The sequence below is a fragment of the Pygocentrus nattereri genome, chromosome 19 (assembly GCF_015220715.1).
Source record: "Pygocentrus nattereri isolate fPygNat1 chromosome 19, fPygNat1.pri, whole genome shotgun sequence".
NCBI lineage: Eukaryota > Metazoa > Chordata > Actinopteri > Characiformes > Serrasalmidae > Pygocentrus > Pygocentrus nattereri.
In genome coordinates, this window is record NC_051229.1 from 23,174,552 (window position 1) to 23,196,968 (window position 22,417).

Below are 22,417 nucleotides of genomic sequence, written 5' to 3' on the forward strand. Positions count from 1 at the left end.
CAGGCCTGGTGCTATGGTTCCATCTAGTGGTAATTTTGTGAATAACAAGAGAATACACAACTCCACACAGACGCTTTAACGGCGCTGCACTAGTGCAGTTGTTCTTTTCTCCAGGTCCATGCGTGAGAGAATGTTTCTCTCTGTTGTCCCCAAAGACCTCCACTGATAAACAGGCGATTGAGAATCACCCCAGTCTGTTCTCTAATATTGAAATAGTAAAATCTTTGGGTTGCACGTGAGTAATGATAGCACAAAATAAAAGTAACTTGATTGGGTTACTCTTCTTAAGGGTTACTGCATCAGCTAGCAATGGCAGGTTTCCTCTCGCATTGGAAGCTGATGTTAACTCCGAGATCGCACCACCTTCTCTTTGTTCTCTCCCTCCTTCTCTTTCCCTCTTTTCTCTGCCTATCCGTTCTCCCTCCCACCCCCCAAGAAAAGGGTCATTCAGTTCACTACTGCAGCACCATCGGTAACCGGCCAGGGGGCGGGAAGAGACTAGTTTAGTATCGGTGATGCTGCGCGTGCACGCGCGGTCTGAATCCCGTATATGGAGCGAGCGCTTCTGATGCGCGCGCACGCGTCGCCAACACTGGGGCTTCAGTTTAAACGCTGTAAAAACGCTCTTTTTAAAATCTATAACATAAACTAGAACTGTTTGGCCTCATCCATATCATCTGTGGTTCTTCGTTTTATTTTAGTGCTCAATCATATGATTTACATTGAGTGAATATTAAAAAAAGAACAACATGTTTTTATATTTATCTCTAAGTGTGCATTAAGAAAATTTGCTGGTATGTTTGATCTCTGTGAGATGCTCCTGTCCCAGCTGGAGGCAGGAGCGCGCGCCCCTCCCCCCTCCATCCACCCCCGGGCCGAACAGCGCACCCCCCCCCCTTTACCCACCCACCTCCATGCGCGAGAGTGTGCGCGCGCGAAAGAGAAATGCAGCGCGAGCTTTAGACTGGACAGCCCGAATAAGCACCATCCGCCGCCACGCGCACGAGGGAAAAAGGCAGCAAAAAAGCGAGTAGATACTCGAGACAGGGTCACCAGAGAAAGACCACCGCCGACGGTAAGATCAGTCCACTCCGTTAGAACCCCCGTTTAATATTCCCATTATTTTATCTTTTTACAGCTCGTTCTTTGGAAGGTTTTTTTGTCATGTTAAAGCATTTTGATACTGTTCTGAGTTACATCGCAGACTTTCTGTCAGTGGTGGTGAATCAGTGGGTGAATGGGGCGTATTGATCATAGCACACGATTTCGAATCGAATTTGGGTTGAAATACTGTGGAATCCAGGCTGAGAGCGGAGAGAGGGGCGTGTACCGTGCAGCCTCGCAGCCTCTCTCTCTGACTGACACGGTCTCTCAGATCGAGCGCTCCAGCCGCCATTCATACCATTTTAATCCTTTAAACTACCGCACGCGTCTGGTCACTGACGCTGATTTGATATGCAGCTTATTTACCTGTAGTTGCCTTCTGTACAATTAAACTAGTTCTTTGGTTTCAGCAGACATTTCTAATTCTAATGCATCTAAACAGGAATGCATTTTGTTTTGAAAACTGATGACGTTTTAATTGTTCACCCAAAAAACATACAAAAAAAAACCTGGCAGAAACGTCCATCTCCACCACACCCCTTTGTCTTAGTGTGGAGGTGTGACACATTTTGCAGCGCTACGTCTAACTGGCACACAAGCACGCGCTGGCGGGCGCGCGCACACATGCGCGCGCACTAGCACGCACAATACCGTGCATATAAAAAGGCATGAATAATGCATAGCATGAACACATTTGCTTTGTCTTATCGCACTGTCTTTTATTTGTGGAAAAAAATATATCTGGCAACTAAAACATTTACAACCATTAACATTAATTCTTTCTTTCGACCGCCTTTATGCACACCTTTCAGAGCGTAGACTGTCTTTTGTTGTACATTTGTGATCACTCTTTTTTGGGTCTAATTTCATCAGTAATTGCCCGATCCTTTGTCTCAGTGAAGCGCATGCGCAGTGCGTGCAGGGTGTGGATGGAGAATTGATGGACTTTTTTTGTTCCTCAGCAGATTGGCGCCTAATTTACGTGGCCGTCACTTCAGCTCACGGGTTTTTTTTTTTTAGATTGGTCAGCTTTAGCGTATTACAGATGTTGACTTGCCGTTTGAGTATAGACCTACATTAAAGCTCTTGAAGAAGCGCTGCAGACAAAGAGCCGAGCGGCCAGACGGTCTGCCAGAGCAGCGTGGACGCTCCAAGCGCGCTAAAAAAAACCTATAAGTGCCATCAGAGCATCATTGGCCTCACAAACACCCCTCTATTAAATCCTTTAAGCAAACCTCAGTCTATCAGCCTACAGTTGGTGGAGCTCTGAAGAACGAGCCTGGCGCGGTTTGAACAATGGACCAAGCGCACGAGTTCTTTATGATTTGAAGGGGAATTCCACCAGTGTTTTCAAAATTTCCCTAAAATTGAATCCTTGTAAACAAAAAGGTCAGTGGTATGATATGTGTCATTGTAGATATTTCTTTACAGTGATGGTAATGGGAACCAGGGGTCGCCGTCTGTATAGCACAAAAATAGACATTTTATTTACTTTCCAGAACCAACCATCAACCTACACGTCTTCGAGTTTTATGTGCAGTGTTGATGGTGGCCAAATAGTGGAGGTTTCCTTTGGGGACTACGTTGCTTCACAACGTCCTGAATGTGTCCCTCCACCATGAATGAATAAAAAAAAATAGTCTGTAAAATGTTTTAGAGCCAGAATCTTCTCAAAGCAAGCGTAATTGGATGTTCCAGACGTAAGCGTATTTATAACCATTTCATGTAACCACTGTCTGTGAGGGAGCTGCCAGAGGAGTCCGTCTGGTTCCCATCACCACTACTGTGAGCGATTCTGACTCGGTAAGTTTCGCTAGCAGGGTGCAATTTAACACCAAACCGCCCTGAATGACTGTTTACATCGTAACCATTTACTTTTACAGAAACTTTGAAAATCTGCGGAGTTTCCCTTTAAGCGCTTCATGATTTGTCGGCTCGCGGCGCAACGAAACGCCGGCTGAGTGAGTCACGCGCGACTGAGCCTGCACGCTGAGGGAGTAGCGCGCGGAATACTAAACCGAGACAAGTTCCTAGAGTGACCGGACTGGCTCCTGAGGCCAGACACCGAAATCGGCACGAGGCTGAAGTCAGCGTCTTATTCGGCAGCTTCATGTTCGAATGTCCCCGTTCCACCTTAAATGATGCAGCCTCATGCGCCGGAATGCAACTGCTGAACCATTTAAGGTGGAACGGGGAAAATCGAGCAGGAAAGCTGCCGAATAGGAAGCCGACAAGCCCGTGCAGGTCGTGGCTTTCGTAAGCAAAGCCCGCGACAGAAAATAAAAGTTGTCGTTTTTCGTGTCCAACGCGAGCTCACGTATCACGTTCCTGATAACGCAGCGTCTTATTGAGTTAGCAGAGGCGCGCGTGTGCGTGTGCGCGCCGGCGCCGCGGCAACAGTTGATGAATGTGAAATGGCGAATCAGAGCGACGGATCAACAGTTGGGAGGCAAAATGGCGAATTCCGCGCATTGTTGGGGAGATAACGCAGGAAAGATGCGCAAACGGAGACAGAGGAGGAAGATGGGTACCAGTGTGACGTTAAAGGTTCTATAGTCTCTCACGAGCCATTCATCCATCACTGATACAGAGCAGAAGATAGAACCTAAATTGAAGAGTTGTTAGAACTATTTTACAAATGTTTTGCTTCTTTGTTGAAGCCTCAGCCCCTGTAAGACTGTTTAATAGGTAAATATGGGACGTTGTATTGCATTGAATAGAACAAATCTTTTCTAAACAACAGATAACAGAGGTAAGACAAATGAATAAGTATTCACAGTGCAAACTTGTGACAATGCATCGTGTAGAATGGACATTCGAATTCATTATTTGAACAGTCAGCACTAATCAACAAATTCACTTGGGGGGCTGGTTGCCACAGTTGTACATAAGTTCAGACATTGGCTAGTTATGATATAAATGTTTACTAAGTTCAGGTTTATGCATTACTAAATCAAACCCAGTCACTAAGCACTTACACCGCCCCCTAAGTGGCTGTAATTGTTGGGGGGCCCTATGGAAACCACATTGAACACACAGAAGACTTAAAAAAATGACTGTTTGGGTAAGTAAGCTTGAAGCTAAATGCTGTCATTTTACTGACATCTCTATTCATCACCCTTACACAAAGTTGGCACCCGCAGCTTCAGTTCAGTGAGACTCAACAGCTACTGTAAAACATCTAATGAAATGCTACGGTGTTGGTTAGCTAGCAACTGTTGTATGAAATAGCTGCATATTCAGTCATTGTAAGGAATGAAATATTAAAGAATTAAAGAAAGATAACAGATGGGTATTCAGTTTTATTCAGTTCAACTTGTACACCGCGTTCACTTCTATACTGCATGTTTTTACCATGGAAAAAGCCACAGAGAGCTGTTGTCGCACACCTTTATGGACTGGTTATCATCATGTTCATGCGATGTGCAGTTTAGTAGTACTAGTTAAGATATGACTTAAGCACCCAAATTTAGTAGAATTAACTAGTGGGAAGGACTTAGAAAAGAGTTTATGCACAAACATAAGTACAAACTAAGAGTGTAGTCCAGTGCCTGTCCTCCCTCACAGCTGCAGTGTTGTTGCTAAGCTGATTATCGTCATTTTTTCTTAATTTAAATGTAGTTCAAAATACCATAAAAATACTGAATTGTGAATTCAATATTGTGAGTTGAATCGAACTGAGTGTATTTTTACACACCTATAAATTAACTCAACTCATGCAGCAGCACAATTTTAAAGGTTAATCTTAGACCCCTGTTAGGAAGAGTGGTCCTTTTCAGGTCCTTACCCCACCTCCACACCTTCAATGACTGACCATGCTGTAAACCAGAGATACCTGCTGCGCCTGGTGTTTGAGTGTTTGTGCCAGACTGCAGTTGGAGGATTTACAGATAGCTTTATCTTGAATGTGATCTCTCTTGCATTGAGGAATAAGAGCGAGCTTTCACACACTGACCAAAGCAGCAGGTCTGCATCCTGGTCACATGTATGGTGGTCATTTATAATGCAGTAGGTCAGGGTTAAACACGACAAACTCTGCTTAGAGCAAATCAGACCACACATGACAGTGTGTAGTAATGAGGAAACTGTGCAGTAATGGTATCAAGGACACACTGTAGATTTCAACAGTTCAATCAGTCTTCTGCAGTGACAAAGACTTTTGGATACACACCAAAACAAAAGCATGTACATTTACTATTTACAGTGCAAAAGTCAGAGACCATCCTTCATGTATTTAGTATGTATTTAGTTTCTAGTTAACATGGCCTTTAAGTACATCTGCTCCTGGAAAAAAAGCAGAAAGTATTTATTTTAGTATTAGAGTGCCTGGCCTTTGCCATCATTAAAGGTTCTCTTCTATTTCGGACACTTGCTATCAGTTTATCAAAGAAATCTGCAGGGATATTTTTCCACACCTCCAAAGGTTGGTCTAAACATAATACCAAACACATTCAGTGAAGTTGAGCTCTGGACTGTGGTGTTGTCAGTCTATTGCTCTGAGAAAAGGGACCTTATCTATTTAATATGCAAATGGTCTTTTTTTCTCAGTTACAGCTTCTTGACAGATGTACATTATTTCAGACTCACTAGCACAGAGTTGTCTTCTCACTGTGGAAGTATGGACAGGAAGACCTGTGAATTTTTTTCAGATCTGGAGTAAGTCTGGGGCTTGATTTTCTCCTATTTCTCTGAGAAGAAAGTTTTAAGAGCTGTTTTTCTGATGGTGTCAGTGTTGGTGGTCTGCCAGGTCTTGCATGGTTGTTAGGAGTCCCATTTCTCTGTATTTTTTAATCATCTTCTTTACTGATTTTCCTTTTTTTACCTTATGAAAGTGAATTATCTTGTATCTAATCTCCTCCAGAAAAACAAATAACTTCTACATCATAGCCTTTTTAGCTAAAAAAATGAAATAAACAATGGACAACCTCTGACTTTTGCACTTTTACCATACGTTTGCTGTCTGTTACACTCTTAATCATTAACAATCCTAAGCGGTTCTTGACTTAATCTTGGATAAGTGTACAGAGGTGGGTAGTAACGTGCTGCATTTACTCTGTTACATTTAATTAAGTATTATTTTGAACAAATTGCACTTTAAAAAGTTGTTTTAAAAGTGGTTACTTTATGCTCTTTTTGGAATACATTTGTGAAGACAAAAAATTGACTTCGTTACAATCATCATTACATTTTAAAATATTTTTTAATTCAACGCACATTTTCTATGCTTCATTTGAACTTGATCTTAGATAGCTCTGTTCATCAATCAAAAGCATGACTTGCATGACTTCGTTTGACCAATCAAAAGCATCTTATGCGACTCCATTCACCAATGAAAAACAGCATATATGACTTTGTTTGACCAGTCAAACACAGTTATATGTATACTGTAAACTGTGGATACTGTATTTGTTAACAGTGGCAGGCTTGGTGGTAGAACCAGAGATTTCAGCACATTGCCAGGCAGCAGTGGCTCAAACAGTGGACAGTGCAGTAGAAGGAGAGCACCCCCAGCCTCATATTGAGGCAATGTTTTCTCTACAGACTATCAAAACCAGTAGTTATATTATGTTCTGCTGTCTGTCAAACTAAGAATACGGATGTTTTAGCATTTAAGAACTCAACATCCAACTTAAGAAAACATGACACTGTACGTTGTTGCTCAGGGTAATGAGGTGTGATGGAGTTAACAGCTAACAGAGTGGTTAACTAGGTAGCAAAAATACATGAAGCTAGTGTTAAACTTTAGCTGTGATATATATATATATATATATATATATATATATATATATATATATATATTTTTTTTTTTTTTTTTTTTTTTTTTTGAGAGTTATTAGTCTATTTTATTGCCACTGTAGCCACATTTTAAACTTTGTTCTTCAACAGAGGGTTCATCCCAACAAACTACAGACATGTTCAATTAATAGAGTCTAGCAACAACATGTAAGTTATTAGATATTAAATAAGGTTACATTTGGCTAATTTAACCATCTCTGTTGGTATGGAACCTTTACATTTATGTAGAGGTTCTTTCAGGTTCTTCAAACTCATAAGAAGTGGTTCTATAAAGCAACATTCCATTGAAAGATTCTTTAGGAAACTACAAGTGGTTCCTCTTTGTCATTACTATTCACAGAACTCTTGTTTTTATTTTTAAGAGAGCAATAACTCAGAGAGGCTATTCCTGATTAGGGCTACAAAGGTGAGACTGATTCACTGGCTACAAAAACACACATACTTCAGTGTCTTTAATGAGAGAACTCACTGAATAAGGTTGTTACCCTGCTGGCTTTATTCCTCTTATAACAATCTGAAATTTGCACACAAATAGATCTCTCTCAGTAGGCTACAGACTGAGCACTGTGGAGGCAGAAGCTTATGGGTCTTTAATTGCATCATAGTTGTAATATTTTTGCTCTGAATAGATGGTATGACCACTTTCTGCTCTTTGAAATGTCACCTAGTTTGCATGCTGTGCTTCAGAAATGTCTGAAGAAGCTCCTGTGGCGTGGTCACTTCTCAAGAAGATACGTCTTTGGATTTTGTGAAAAAGAATAAACTTGTTCAAACTGTACATTGTCCCAATGTATTATCTTTGAGAGAGAGGAGAAAATCAAATTCCTCTCTTACTTGAGATCTAAAAAATCCTTAGGTGTTTCTGTCCACTGTATGAAGACAAATCAACACTATAAGTCTGAGAAAAGGAATTGAAAACATTTTGCAAATGAAATAAGGAAGCTGTCCCGAGTCCAGACCTCAACATTATTGAATTTTTGAACTACTATAGTGTTTTGAACTACTTGGATCATGAGAAACAGAAAATGCAACCAACTCCTAAGACTGAACTTTGTAGATGTGAAAAATATCCCTGCTGTATTTTTTTTTCTCTCCAGAAAAGAGTCTAAGCTGTTATAAAGGCAAAGAGTGGCCACACATTTGGTATTATATTTAGTTGTTGAGGCTTCTATATCATTTCTCTGTTCTGTACATGTTTCCTATCTCTATTTAATAGCTCTTATGACCAGAAATTAAATAGCTGACAGATGATCTCTGACTTTTGCACAGTCTATAGTGTAGCATAATTACAAAATCATGACAGTTTTAATGAAAAGTCCTTTCAACAACACCAGTAACTAACATTCAAATGTTTGAGGTTGCTTTAGAACATTTAGGAAAATAACTGACAAATGCACCAAAAGGGGAGAACATTACATTACATTTACAAATAATGTGGTACATAGAACAAACATAGTCAGGCCTTAAAGGAGGCCAACATTCTAAAGACTAACAATTACATCGCACCAAACTGAGTTTGCAGTCTGAGTTTGAAGTCGGACTGTTGAGTAGGAGAGAAGGAGGCTTATGAAGTCCAATAAATGCAATCTAAAAAATAACTGCTGCCTAAAACAGTAAAATCCCCAGTGCCATATTTGGTCATATTTGACTCTGCATGGTTGAAACTGGGCTGAGTTGAACTCAAGTTGATTCTGGGTTTTGTGGCAAATGCGTTTATGCAACTTTAGCCGACCTGAAACCCACTTGAACCCTCTGACTTAACTGAAATGCTCAATCAGAGCCCATCAAAGTGGAATGTGAGACTTTTGTCCATCAGAAAGAAAATACTTTCAAGAATTGTGATATGTCTTTGATAAATTTGGGTCACACCTGTATGGTCATGTGACTATAATAAGAAGGAAGGCCTAGACTTTGTCAAACACACACACACACACACACACACACACACACACACACACACACACACACACACACACACACACACACACACATACACACACACACACACAGTGCCTGAAAATGGTGGCTAGGGCTCTTCCAGAGGAGCTTTATGGCTGAATCTAAAATGGCTTCCTTTTTCATAGCTAGTGCACTACATGAGGCTTGAATTAAGAATATTTGCACCTAAGCAGTGCAATACATGTCTAGTATGGAGCCATTACAATGACAGTCTGTGTTTGCAGAGTGTGTAAAAACAGCCTTTCGAATGGAGAAGGTATGTATATAGGTGCATATGGACACATAGTTAATGTACTTGGGATGTCAGTACTTTTGAGTTGATGGCGCAGGGCATGTGTTGCATTTAAACATTTAATTCACTGACCGCATTGGTATGATGGGTAACACTAGAGATCCATTTGACCACTGAATCAGTGAAATACACTGGGAGGGAGATATATAGAAGAGATATAGGTATGAAGGTGGAAGAAAGAAAGAGAAAGAGAAGAGTGAGAGAGACAGGGAGAGAGTGAGGAAGAGAGTTGTGCTGACAGGTAGAGACAGGCCGAACGAGCAGAGCTCTGTGTGTGCATTTGTTAATTTGAGATGAGCAGCTAAAAGGGACAGTTAAGTCAAACATATCTGATACACTTTCAATCATACAGTCTCCTCAGCAGACCTCCCAGAGATGTGTGCGTGTTTGCATGAGTATGTGTGTGCCTTGGGTTTCGGCATTGCCAGGGCATCCACATCGTTGCTCTGATCCAGCAAGGATGAATCGTTACTCATTTTTTATTGGATATGTTGGTTGGCTGTCATTGGTCAGGAGACCAATCAATATTACTGATTCAAGATGCTCCCCAACACCTTAATATAAGTAGAGATCTGATGGGCCCATATAGCACGTGGCTCCAAATCCTCCAACCCCTTTGTTGTTTTGATGGCACCTACAGAGCAGGAAAATAAATGAGGCGATGCAAATCGATAAACACACTTGAACATAAAAAGCTGCACATGATGACAATATGAAATTAATTAAAATTAAAATTAAATAAATAAAAATTAAAATAAAAAAAGTATCAGTTAAGACTTAAGTCATCACCTGATAAAAACAGTGGAAACTGATAAAAACAGGCTGGGATGAGATTAGATCATTTGTCTGGCCATTTTAACCATTTTGCTATTTTACATAGCTATGAAAAAAAACAAGGGTACACAGTGTCTCACTGTCACACTATTAAAGAAACATACTGTTTATTTTGTTCATAATTACAGTTCATAACTAACTACAAACAGGAAACATTCTGTGGGAGCATTTGATTTTTCTCTTTCAACAAGCCACACAAAACTTACTTGAGACCTAATCAGCATCCCCTTGTGGAGGCATTTTAGGCTGCTAAATGCATGTAAATCATGTAAGTTGTTACAGGATTGGTTTATTGCATTCAGTTACCATAAAAGTTGAAGGGTACCTCATAGGTCTTTTGATTTAGTCATTTGTCTTAGTTTTTTAGGAATTTGATTTTTCATATTCTTTTGTGAAATATTTTCAGCTCCTCTTAGATGTGGCCATTTTGCTTGCACGTGATGCTAAGGTAATGTAGTAGTGGGCAATATGCTGGTTCATCTAGTATATTAGTTGAAATTCTTCTTAAATTAAACAAACAAACAGTCCAAAACATGTTGATTCCATTAGCGCTTGAGTAGTGAGTTGCAGCCTGAGGTAAGTTAGTCCAGTTTATCATCAAAAGGGTATACACCAGATTGTAATTATTTAATGAGTTAATGAGGAAAAGAGAGTGGAAGCAAAATCCAGTGTCTTGGTCGTTGGCTGTTAGCCATCCTAGCATGGAGACTAACAGCATGTTCTGATAAATCATGCTACCTTGTCAAAATGTCCTACCGCAGTCAATATTTACATACATAAAACTCCAGATCACTGCATGAATAGGATATTTTGAAAGCTTAAATCTCATTATCAAAAATCCTGCCAGCATTAAAATCACGAAGTTGAAGTCAGGTTCTTATTTGCCAGCTTCTTGTTTGAATTTTCCCATTTCACTTTAAATGGTGTAGCAGTTACATCCTAGTTACATTCTTGCTCCATTTATGGGAAACAGGGACATTTAAACAAGAAGGCGGCAGATGAAATTGTCACCAGCATTAAAAGAATAATGAGGATATTTTGATGGCATAAAATAACCTTATTCAGGGTGTTCAGTAGTGACATTAAGCTGACTCTGTACTGAATTATAGTTAACAAAATAAAACATTTTAAACACTGATCCACTACGCTTTGCTAATGATATGACAAATATGCCAAATGACAAATTGTTAGAGCCAGTCCAGCTGCTTCACGTGGTGCTGTGGTCTTGCCCTACATGCTGAAAGGCTCTAGACCTTCTCAGCTAAAACCGATAGTGTGAATGGCTTGTAATATTTACTAATTCCAGCAGCTTCTGACAGTCATATTTTATGCTTGAGTGTAAGAGATGCACATTTGAGACAAATGACTTTCAGACATAAAACAACATTCAGCATTGTTTAGAGAAATTTTTAGAGAAATCAACATTCAGCATTTTTTAGAGAATCCACGGTGGGCTTTACATGCACTCACCTTTGTCTTATGCTGTGTGTCATCATGGAATTTTTCTCTTGGTTGCTATGGCAATGGCCTGGACAACTGGGATGCTTGAGCCAGAATGGCAGTTGTCCTATGGTTCCTACGGCAACAGCCAATCAGAGACCAGAGCCCCACTGACCCCACCTGTCCACTAAGGCCCTCTGAGAGGTGTGCATGTGTGAAAGCTACATTCCGTGCATGTCTCCTCTCTCCCCCACCACGTTAACATTTAACTAACTAAAAAGATTTCCTTTGGGTTTGTGAGGTTACGGTTAGGCTGTCGGTTTAACATAAAGCTGCAGCCTGTATGTGTAGGTGTGCATATGTGTGTGCGTGTGTGTGTGTGTGAAGGAGAAAGACAGAGTGACCTTCTGTGTGAGTATGAGCAGATTTTTGGGTCATGCTTGTCAGATCAAAATATGAGACTTATAATATGCAAAATTCACAAACAAAGCAAAACAAACTATAATGACAAAAGTTTCCATGCATAGTTTCCATATTCAAAACACAGCCTTCTCCTGCCGCATGGTCACATCTTGAACTCTCTAACAGTTCTAGTTTGAGAGATTTTCACCGAGGCATGTTTTCATATCATGTTATTTTTATATTTCTGAAAACATTGCCCAAGTTTGTCAGTGTTATTTTAGCACAAGGGCACCCAACCCTGTTCCTGAAGATCTAGACGATTCTGTCATTGCATGAGATTGGTGCCAAATAGATTTTTTTCATGTCAAAGAATCCATTTCAATTACACATTGTTCTGCCAAAATCAGATTTCCTACCTTAATAATCATTTATACTTTTTTGTGCCAAGTAACACTGAGAAGTGCGTGGTCAGCACGCTACTTGCTATCAAGCTTAGACTTTCTAGGGTCAGTTTTTCAAGAGTAAAATATGTATCTCCTTGTGATTATTGCAAAATTAGGTAGAAAAAATAATGAATCTGATTGAACCTTGTAACACATCTAGCAGCAACAGCTCAAACTCACATTGTGTGATGTGATGTTAGCTGTGTTTTTTTTCTGTGGGGTATTAGAGTTAGGGGTAGGGTGGAGTATTAGAGTGTTTGAGTGGGATGTTTAAGTAGATTGTGCATGTTAGACTACTTTTAAATGTTCTTCTTAAGTGAAGTGACTTAGTTAAAAATAATTTTAAAGCATTTTTGGCTGATACTCATAGTTTAATATTGATATCAGGATCAGCAAAGAAAGTGTATCACATAATATCTAGGTAGGATGGGCCACTGACATCACTTTCTGAAAACATTACTTTTATGTGATAGTTTTATGTGATACAGAATGATATGATACAGAAACTTAAATGTCACTGATATATTTACCGTTAACGTTGTGCTTGTACAGTAGAAGAGAATGCCTGGCTGGTCATACATCTTACTTATTTGTAAATTCATCAAAAGAACTAAATATCTTTTATCGAGTCAGTCGAAGTAATCTAACCTACCATATTCAAATCTGTCCTTTGGTTTTTTAGCATTGTTAAGAAAAATGTGTTATATGCTTTCACTTTGTTATCGCTGCATATGCCTAGCTTGCTGGTTAACATGGATTGTTTATGGCCTTATTTGAGGGATGACGACAGCCAAGTTTCAGGTTTATGCAATGTTTTGGATCATTTCTAGTGCTTTGTTTGTCATAGAATGTGCATAGCTGTTATTAACAAATGAATTAACAAAAATGAAAATAAATAAATAAATAAAATGGAATTACATGGTTTTGTCTTTTTAAAAATAGAAATCCTAAATAGAAATAGTTAACATATTTTCACTTACATAAAGAATGTCAACAAAGCATGTAATTTGACCAAGGGTGTTTACATTTTTGCATACAACTGTATGTTGCACAACACAAGATACTGAGACTAGGGCTGGAACACTGCAGTGGTAACCTGGCAATCATGGTGGTGGGCATGTCACTAACAACTTCACATTCTTCTTATTTTATCATCAGTTATGCACATCCAATACATTTGGGAGACAGTATTTAACAGTTCTTCTATACCTGTGTGTGCTTGTCTGTCTGAAAATCATAAAGATACTTGGACTGGATGTGCTGTTATAAATGTAACATTTCTGTTACTAAAGTATTAAAAGATCCTCAACATAAAATATGGTGTTGTAGGCCAATTCCAATGCTCAGGTTTCATCTTCGAAAGCAGATCTGTGTGTGTACATTTCTCCACGGTGATGCTCATGGTGTTTAAATATCAGCAATGATTTACAGCTTTCTTTTAATGATCACTCACTGCATGACCAGACCTGTCAATGTCTGTTTAGGACTGCAGAAAATGAGGGTCAGCATGAGTTAAATTATACATCAGATGAGTGTACTATAGTGTGATATATTTCTGTCACAACCATGAATAATACATACATGCACTTAAGCTGTGTGGTGATGTGCGTGCATGTATGTAGGTGCCCATGTGTGTGTATCCGGGTGTTGAGTAGGCCATAATGGGTTAGTGTAGCTCTATTGAGGCTTGCAGTGTTTGGATTCTGCATGGAGATGAAATAGTAAAGGGGTCCCTTACCAACTTAAACTGTGTGTGTGTGTGTGTGTGTGTGTGTGTGTGTGTGTGTGTGTGTGTGTGTGTGTGTGTGTGTGTGTGTGTTTGCAAGAAGAAATGGTAGCAGGATGGTTGTAAAAAAATTCAACTGCATGTATTATTGATGATATTTTCCATTAAATACCCCACACCAGTCATATTGCATTGTCATATTGTGTTGACAAGCTAAAACAGAAACACAGAAAACTAATTGACTCAACACACTGAGCTTCTTTTTATTTGTATCAACATTACTTGACTATTATCTGTCTACAGTACAAAGTGTCCACTTATGTAATTCCTGTTAATAATATTGTTTGTTTTTGTGTTTTAATTGTGGCACATACAGCATTAAATATCAAGAAAACATAGTAAATTATACTTTATTTATCTACTTTCATGTATATAATATGCATCTTTTGTTTGGGGCTAGCATTGTATGTAAGCTAAAGTCTCTCTATGGTGGACACAATATAATGTGGTGATTTAGTTTAATATGACGTGCTTGAGGGGGAACTTCAGTCAAATGAAGCCAGAGAATGTTCAAGCTCCTGTTTTCAGCTCAACAAAGTTGTTAAGAACCTGGGGAACCCGTTACAATCCCAGGCTTATTACATACTAAGACAAGTTATTCAGTAACTACACTGACTACAATGCAGACTGTCTGAGTTATTCTTAGGTTGTAGAAGTGTGCCATAAATCTATTATAAGAATTATGTAATCTTTTTGGCTAAAGCCAATTTAAAGCCATTGTGAAATACTTAACATACACACAAATGACCACAGACATCAAGTGAATTCTTGTGTGCCAAAAATACTCTATTGTTTTCTAAAAGCCATAAGTTCCTTGAGGTCATGCATTGTAGGGATAGTTAAGGGGTGGTAGGGGTGGTAACACAAAACACAAAACATAGTTCACTATTTAAATGACAAGTTAGAGCATAATTTTGGAGGGGGGGGCAGTTCTTGTTTTTGGCAAAACGTCACTCAAAATGTCTTTATGAATGATGAAAAAAACAGCTGTTCTAGCACCATTCTGTTTCTTTTTATGGTGGTAAATTAAACCTGCCCCCCTGAGCTATTTACTGTTTATATTATGTATTTGTGCTTAGAAACACTAGCCCACAAGTCAATTTTCAGTATTTCAGTTTCAAGCCAGGTGGATCTGAATGCTTGATCGTTGATAACTTTTTGCCAGCTCTGAGATTATTTTTTGAACATGGCCATTTATCAGGCCAGACGGTAAACTAGAATAAATATCTCTTCAAGGCCCTGGACAGTAGAGCTGCTTAAACAGTATTCTGGAACTCTCCTACTGTCCTATCACCACAACAGAGAAGATAAAAAAACAGGAAGTTTTTGAAGTTCTCCAAAAATAATATCACTTAAAACTGTTCCATTAATATATAATATAATATAATATAATATAATATAATATAATATAATATAATATAATATAATATAATATAATAGGCTCCAGCATCCCCCCGCGACCCTGACGGAGAAGCGGCTTAGAAAATGGATGGATGGATGTATGGATGGATGGATGGATGGATGGATAATATAATAATTGTTATTTTGCTAATCTTGTTACTTCTCAATTGCCTGAGCTGTTTATATTAACACATAAATATTATATCATACAAATATGAATCAATAGGATAACTACTTATAACATTTTAGTGAAAACTTTGTGTTTGCCTTTCATCTAAAAGAGTGGTAATTTCCAAAAAAATGTTTTTATTAGATGAGTAGCATCTCATGAAACTGGATTACAACTCACTTATACACATTTAGCAGGCGAAGAATCCTCCACACGCAAGTGCCAACAGCAGTTCTTCACATCAATGACACTGTGTGTCCTTGTTGTGTTTTGTGTGTTGTTACCAGTAAATACAGCAAAAGTAACAAAATATTTTTAAGCAAGAAATTAATAAGAATTAATAAAAAATAATATATTTTGCATGTTAGTCGCCTTTTATCATCTCTCTGGTTAAGCAAACAAATAATAAGCTCTTACTGATCCAAAGTCCGCTCTGAATGTACTTGCGCACTCCAATTTTTCTCCAGCTCTGCATGGTAATACATTTTGCTATGGCCAACATAGACATACACACATCATAAGTAATCTGGGGCAGATTTGAATGAATAAAGAGGAAAAAACCAAAGGATCTTAATGTACCAGTGAAACATTAGGTTTGGTAGGGTTAATATGATTCTGTAAATATATTAAAATCCATGCATAAACAAACCACTTTTACCCAGTAACTAGGATTCTACTGACTATAGGCACACTTGCAAGCCATAAAATGGAAATGTGTTTTTAAAGAAATGCGTGAATTTTGTTGCCAGCAGCTTGTTTCCATCACATTAACTTTCGGCAATAAAAATGATATACATAATGATGTCACCAGGGCATGGATTCTACATGATGCTAAACGCAACTTGTTGTACCATATGGAAACGACTGCCTTCTGCAGTTACCCTAACTGGACGGCTGCACAGTCTTGCTGTTTCCGGCCCTTGCAATGGATTTATCCCAAAGACGCTTGATTGGGTTGACATCCAGGGGCTGCGCAAACCATTGAAGCAATGGAGGCTCACTGTCATTTTCCTGGAACCATTCTGTGAAGATTTGTGCTGTGTGCCACTGTGTATTGTCATGCTGAAGGTGTCCATTTAAGTGTGAATAAACTGTAGCCATGAAGGGATGAACTTGGTCAGCAACAATATTCAGATACACCAGCCTGTACTGTTGGCACCAAACAGGATGAATCAATAGACACATGGTTAGAATGTTGGTTGTGCAAAATTCTATTCCTTTCATTGTATAAAAGGTACCTGGATTTGTCAGGACAGGCAGTTTATAAGGCAGCTTATCTTTGGCTATTATAGCCCAAATGAGACAATGTCAGATTTATTTGGTTGTAGTGTTTCTGTTTCCTTGCATGTTTCTTGCTGTTCTCGATTTGACCCTTGATGCACAAGCTGCTTTCATCCACAAGATCACTGGTAATTTTTGGTTACTGTTAAACCCTTGAAACAGTTTATGTGAAAAGCCCAAGATGACAGTTATTTGGGCGATGCTAGAACCAGCATGGTTAGTGTCAATTGTCATGTCACAATTAAACAAGGCCACTTGTTTTGCACATTTCAACACTCAATTGAACAGTGATGCTTGAAACACTGGCCTGTCTGATTTATATTCCAGTAATGTGACATATGACTTGGAATGTTGGAATGTACAGTTTATACAATGGTGATCTTATGAGCTAATAACTTACTTTATGTTGAAGATCGCTCTGGATAATATCTAATCTAGACATTCTTTGAAGCAATAGCTGTCAGTATGAGGTCCTTTATTTAGACACCCTGAGCCTTGCAATGTTTGTTTTTACTGTGTTTTGCTCCATGGTTTCAGTTTGGCATTACCCCAACTGGGAGCCATTTCCACTGCCATTCTTTTACAACCATTTGGCACACTCTGCTCAACTGTGGTTCACTGCATACAGGGCAAAAAGAAAAACGAATGAAGACACTACAGAAATGGGCCTTTTGATTGATGTTGATGTACAAATATGCACAAATGTTGCTCTCTTTGTGAATCCATGGAGAAAGACATGAAAGGTGAAAAGAGGCAAGATTCAGGATTTATACTAGGCTATTATTTATTATTATGTTGTCTAGCTAAGGACAGGATGCAGGGCAACATCTTCCTGTATTCTTGTGCATGATCATTATTTGATTACTCTCAAAATGGCACAGTTACTGCATGTCCTTCTTTAATAGGATCTAGTGGTTTCTTAACATTTCTACACTCAAATGTGCACAAAATCTTTGGAATTGTTGTAGTTATTTTGTTCAGCTATTTATTTCTCATGATGTTTGGTGGAATTTGTTAGTTTTCAATCACTTTGACAGCTTGCAAGCTGCAACAGGACAGCTAGTTTAATTTGAGGTTATTGCCTTTCAACATTATTTTATTTACAAAATGACCCAAACACCTTGTCTAGCAACAAGCAAAGTAGATTAACTAATGTGTTCTTCAATGATTTTTGTTATAGACACATCAGACTTTCTTCAGATTTCACATTGCATACATACTGGAATGCAATGAATTGATTTTCTGTATTACTGTATGATACTACTGAGAAAATGTTCTATAAAATATGCAATATATTTAATACTATTATATTAACTTCTATTGGTAGATCAGTATCTATTATGTTTACTGCATTAGTAGTTAATTAGTAGCTATTTGGTTTGCTATATAAAGTTGTAATCACAATAATACAGTGCAGACGTCAGAGAAAATCTTTCATGTATTTAATTTCCAGTCAAAATAGCTTTAAAGTACAAGTTCATTACTAAGAGGTATTTTAAAGAGATTAGACATGAAACAATCCAAAGTAAAATATCTGACAGTAGATGAACAGAACTTTTATATTTAAGAGATACAAGAAAACAAGCTCTAATTTATTTGCAAATGAAGTAAAGATGCTGCTGAGGAGCAGAAAATACAACCAACTTCTAAGACTTCTAAGAATTCTGGAGGTTTGGAAAAACGTCCTTGCAGATTTCTTGAAAAACTGAAAACAAGTTTTCAAAAGAATGGAAGCAGTGATAAATACAAAGGGTGGACACACTAAACACACAAAAAAAAACTGATGAAATATTTAGTTGGTAAGCCTCCTGCATATTTTTTGTTAAATATGCTATTTTTTTCAGACATTGAAAATTGAATAATGTGTACTTAATGCCCATTTTGACTGGACAGTAAGTAAATGTCATGTCATTAACTACAAATGTATTACTGTATTGTTAAATATGTATTTATTACTATACAGTGTTTGAGTATGGTACTATAAGATGGAAGTGCTTCAGTTATAACCAATTTTGTTTGTTGTTTGATCATTTGTTTGTTTGTTTTTTTGATGGCATCAGCATTAGTCAAAACTCAACATTGAAAAAAAAGTAATGGTGTCATGCCCGATCTAGTGCAGTGGATCCCATATCACCCCATCTATTACACACTGTAGTGTTTTTCTTTGGGCTAACACACCCAATTCAACTCATTAGGTAATTATCAAGGCAAGTTCTTTATAAGCTGAGGGCAGGGAGTTTTCTGGACAGACTCAGAAGTACTGAGTTAATGTTAGGTAGTTGTTAGAAACTGTACAGAGTGAAGTCTCCCAAAATAACCCCAAACAGTTACATCTGGGCATGTGTCATCTGTCTATGTTTGTGAGACGTACAAACAACCACCACTTCAGGAATGACATGAATTCAGAGAGCGGTAAATGCAAGGCGAAGAGGTAGATAAAACAAAAAATGAAAGTAGATCAATGTGCATGTGTGTAGTGGCATGTGTCTGTGTATATTTCTTCTGGAATGTTCCAAAAAATTGTGGAGTATTGAGGTGGTTTACTAACATGTTTGGATAGTGCCTGAGAAATGCCTCAACTCTGACCCAGCAAAATCCTGCATCCTGTACACACATACACACAACCGCACACAACCGTACACATAGCCTTCTTGTGTATACAGTCATCTCCCAGGCTGAATGTTTCAGTAATAAAAACAGAGGAGCTCAGAGTATAAACACCAGAGAGACAAGCATAGCCAAGCTACCCTGTCACACAAACACTCCCTCTACCTCTCTCACAATGCTATGCAGAATATAATTTTTTTGTTGTTCTGTAACATAGAGAATAAAGGGGTTTCTAATACTTACAAATTCAAGAGCATATAAGTGAAGAGTTTGTAAAAAATAACAACTATAAACTAAGGTTACATCTACTCTGGACTTGTAAAATTTGGCATCTAAATCATTTGTCAGTAAACATAATAGCTACGAATTAAGCTTTCATGACTTTATAGAGTAAACAAAGCTATGAATTTGCTATCATAGCTATGACCTGACATGTAATTGACTTTATAGAGTAAACATACAGTCCTGTTTACAAGTCAGAGTGTACCCTTATTAATTTAATTTGCACTCAAAAGAGCTGTTAACTTCCATTTATTAATTTGCATCAGGATAAACAGAAATCATATTTAACAAAATATTTTTAAGTGTAATTTTTTCAGTGTTTAGTATGTCCACCCTTTGCTGTTATTACTGCCTCCATACTTTTCAGAAGACTTGCTTTCAGTTTTTCAAAGAAATCTTTAGGGATATTTAAGTTCAGTCCTAGAGTTTGGTTGCCAGTAAGCTTGCTTCCCATGATCCAAGGAATCCCAAAAACATTCAATGACATTGACTGTTGTTTTTATTTGATTTGCAAATTGTGTTTTCTAGTAACGGTTTCTTTACAGCTACAGCCTTTCAGACTCATAGCTTTGAGGTGTCTTCTTGTGGTGGAAGGATGGACAGGAACACTGGTGGATTTTTCATATCCGAAGCCAGAGTTACCTCCAGTTTTGGAGAGTCCTGTCTATAATGTTAGAGATAATTTGTTGAACTTTGTGTGTGCCATTTTGGGAAATTAACTTTTCAGTTAAAAAAAAAAAAACTTTGGCAATACACATGTGACACACAACACTGGCCTAATTTCTTCCTTTGATAATGTTAAACTATGTGATAACAGCACTGCTGTTATAATGTGACCTACTTTACATCGCTTTATGTTATTTTGTCCTACAAGCAATTGGATTGGATTCTCTTTGTTTCTCATCTGAAATCTAGTCTAGCCTCTTTTTTTAGTATCAGCATCAAACCAATATGAGATATCAGATTGGTGCCTTGTCTATACTGCACTTCACCCAGCTACATCTAGCCTGCAAACTGAAGGAAGAGACAGGTCTGTGCTGGACATGAAGGCAGATCCTATTGGAGGGAGGATTAGAAGGTGTTTATTTCCAGCGGTGCAGTACGAGATATATTCCTCTATAACTTACCTCCTTCCTCCAGCTCCTGGTATCCATTCGTCTGTGAGACATTGTGCAGAGCAACACACACACACACACACACACACACACACACACACACACACACACACACACAGAATAATTACTCAACACAAACATGGTCAAATTAATTCCCAAACTGCTTACTTAATAATCTGTATTCACATGTATGCTCACTTCTTCACTTATCGCGTCATGCTCACAATGCGAATGGCCTCTTAGTGACCCAGTATGTGACTATACCAATCAGTATGACAAACAAAGCAAAAGAAAGGAGATAAAACAATTATCTCTCTCTCCCTCTATTTGACCCTGGTGATCATAATCTCCTTTGAGTTACTCAATAACCTGAACCACTCTTTGAGCATTGTATGAGTGTGTGTATGTGTCTGTGTGCACAGGTGGGCCAGATGACTTGCAAATAAAAGTTCATGCATAGCTGAAAGCAAAGAATGAGAAGAATGAGTGTGTGAGAGAGAGAGAGAGAGAGAGAGAGAGAGAGAGAGAGAGAGACAGATGGGTATAGACTTTCAGAAAGGTTGTTAACCTGTCACTGGGATGGTACCTTCAAGGGTATGTCTTCAGTACCTTTAAATAGGAAACATAATTATATTCTGCTGCAGTCATAAATTTTAAGTTGCAGTGACTCCATACAACCTGTATTCACTCCAGGCTTTTTATTTTAATTTATCCAGTTAAAAAAAGTTAATTTATAAAGAGGTACAAAAATGCACCTTACCTTAAAAAATACCTTACCTAAAATTTGTGTCTCTTTTTTTTTTTTTTTTTTTTTTTGAGGGTACATTTATGTTTCTGATTCCAGATTCCATTTACACTTCTCACTATAATGCAATGCAGTGTGAACAGACAAGGTCCAATTGTACTTTTTCCACGTAAAAGTATGTCAGCTCATATGTTTCCAAATGATTTTTTTTTACTTTTGTTGACTCTTTTCCCTGTTACGATATGAGCGGACAAGCTCAACTTGGAAACTGTCATCAAAAACTCATTCTGCTCACATAATTTGACACATTTCCACTCACCTATTTGTATATGGATGGACACATTCTGTTTACATTTGTCTTAAAAATGCTGTCAAGTTACAGTGGTTGGACAATGAAACTGAAACACCTGGTTTTAGACCACAATAATTTATTAGTATGGTGTAGGGCCTCCTTTTGTGGCCAATACAGCGTCAATTCGTCTTGGGAATGACATATACAAGTCCTGCACAGTGGTCAGGGGGATTTTAAGCCATTCTTCTTGCAGGATAGTGGCCAGGTCACTATGTGATGCTGGTGGAGGAAAATGTTTCCTGACTCGCTCCTCCAAAACATAATAAAGTGGCTCAATATCATTTAGATCTGGTGACTGTGCAGGCCATGGGAGCTGTTCAACTTTCATGTTCATCAAACCAATCTTTCATCAGTCTTGCTGTGTGTATTGGTGCATTGTCATACTGATGCACAGCACCGCCTTCAGGAT

General features: G+C 38.3%; 1 protein-coding gene across 1 annotated transcript in view; it reads left to right on the forward strand.

Annotated features, from left to right (window-relative positions):
• The first annotated feature begins 919 nt into the window (after positions 1-919).
• Positions 920-22,417, forward strand: part of basp1 (brain abundant, membrane attached signal protein 1) — a 36,484-nt gene continuing 14,986 nt past the window's right edge. Inside the window, exon 1 of the mRNA XM_017699217.2 lies at positions 920-1,075. The gene's annotated coding sequence lies outside the window, so the exon portion shown is untranslated. The remainder of the gene's footprint in view (positions 1,076-22,417) is intronic.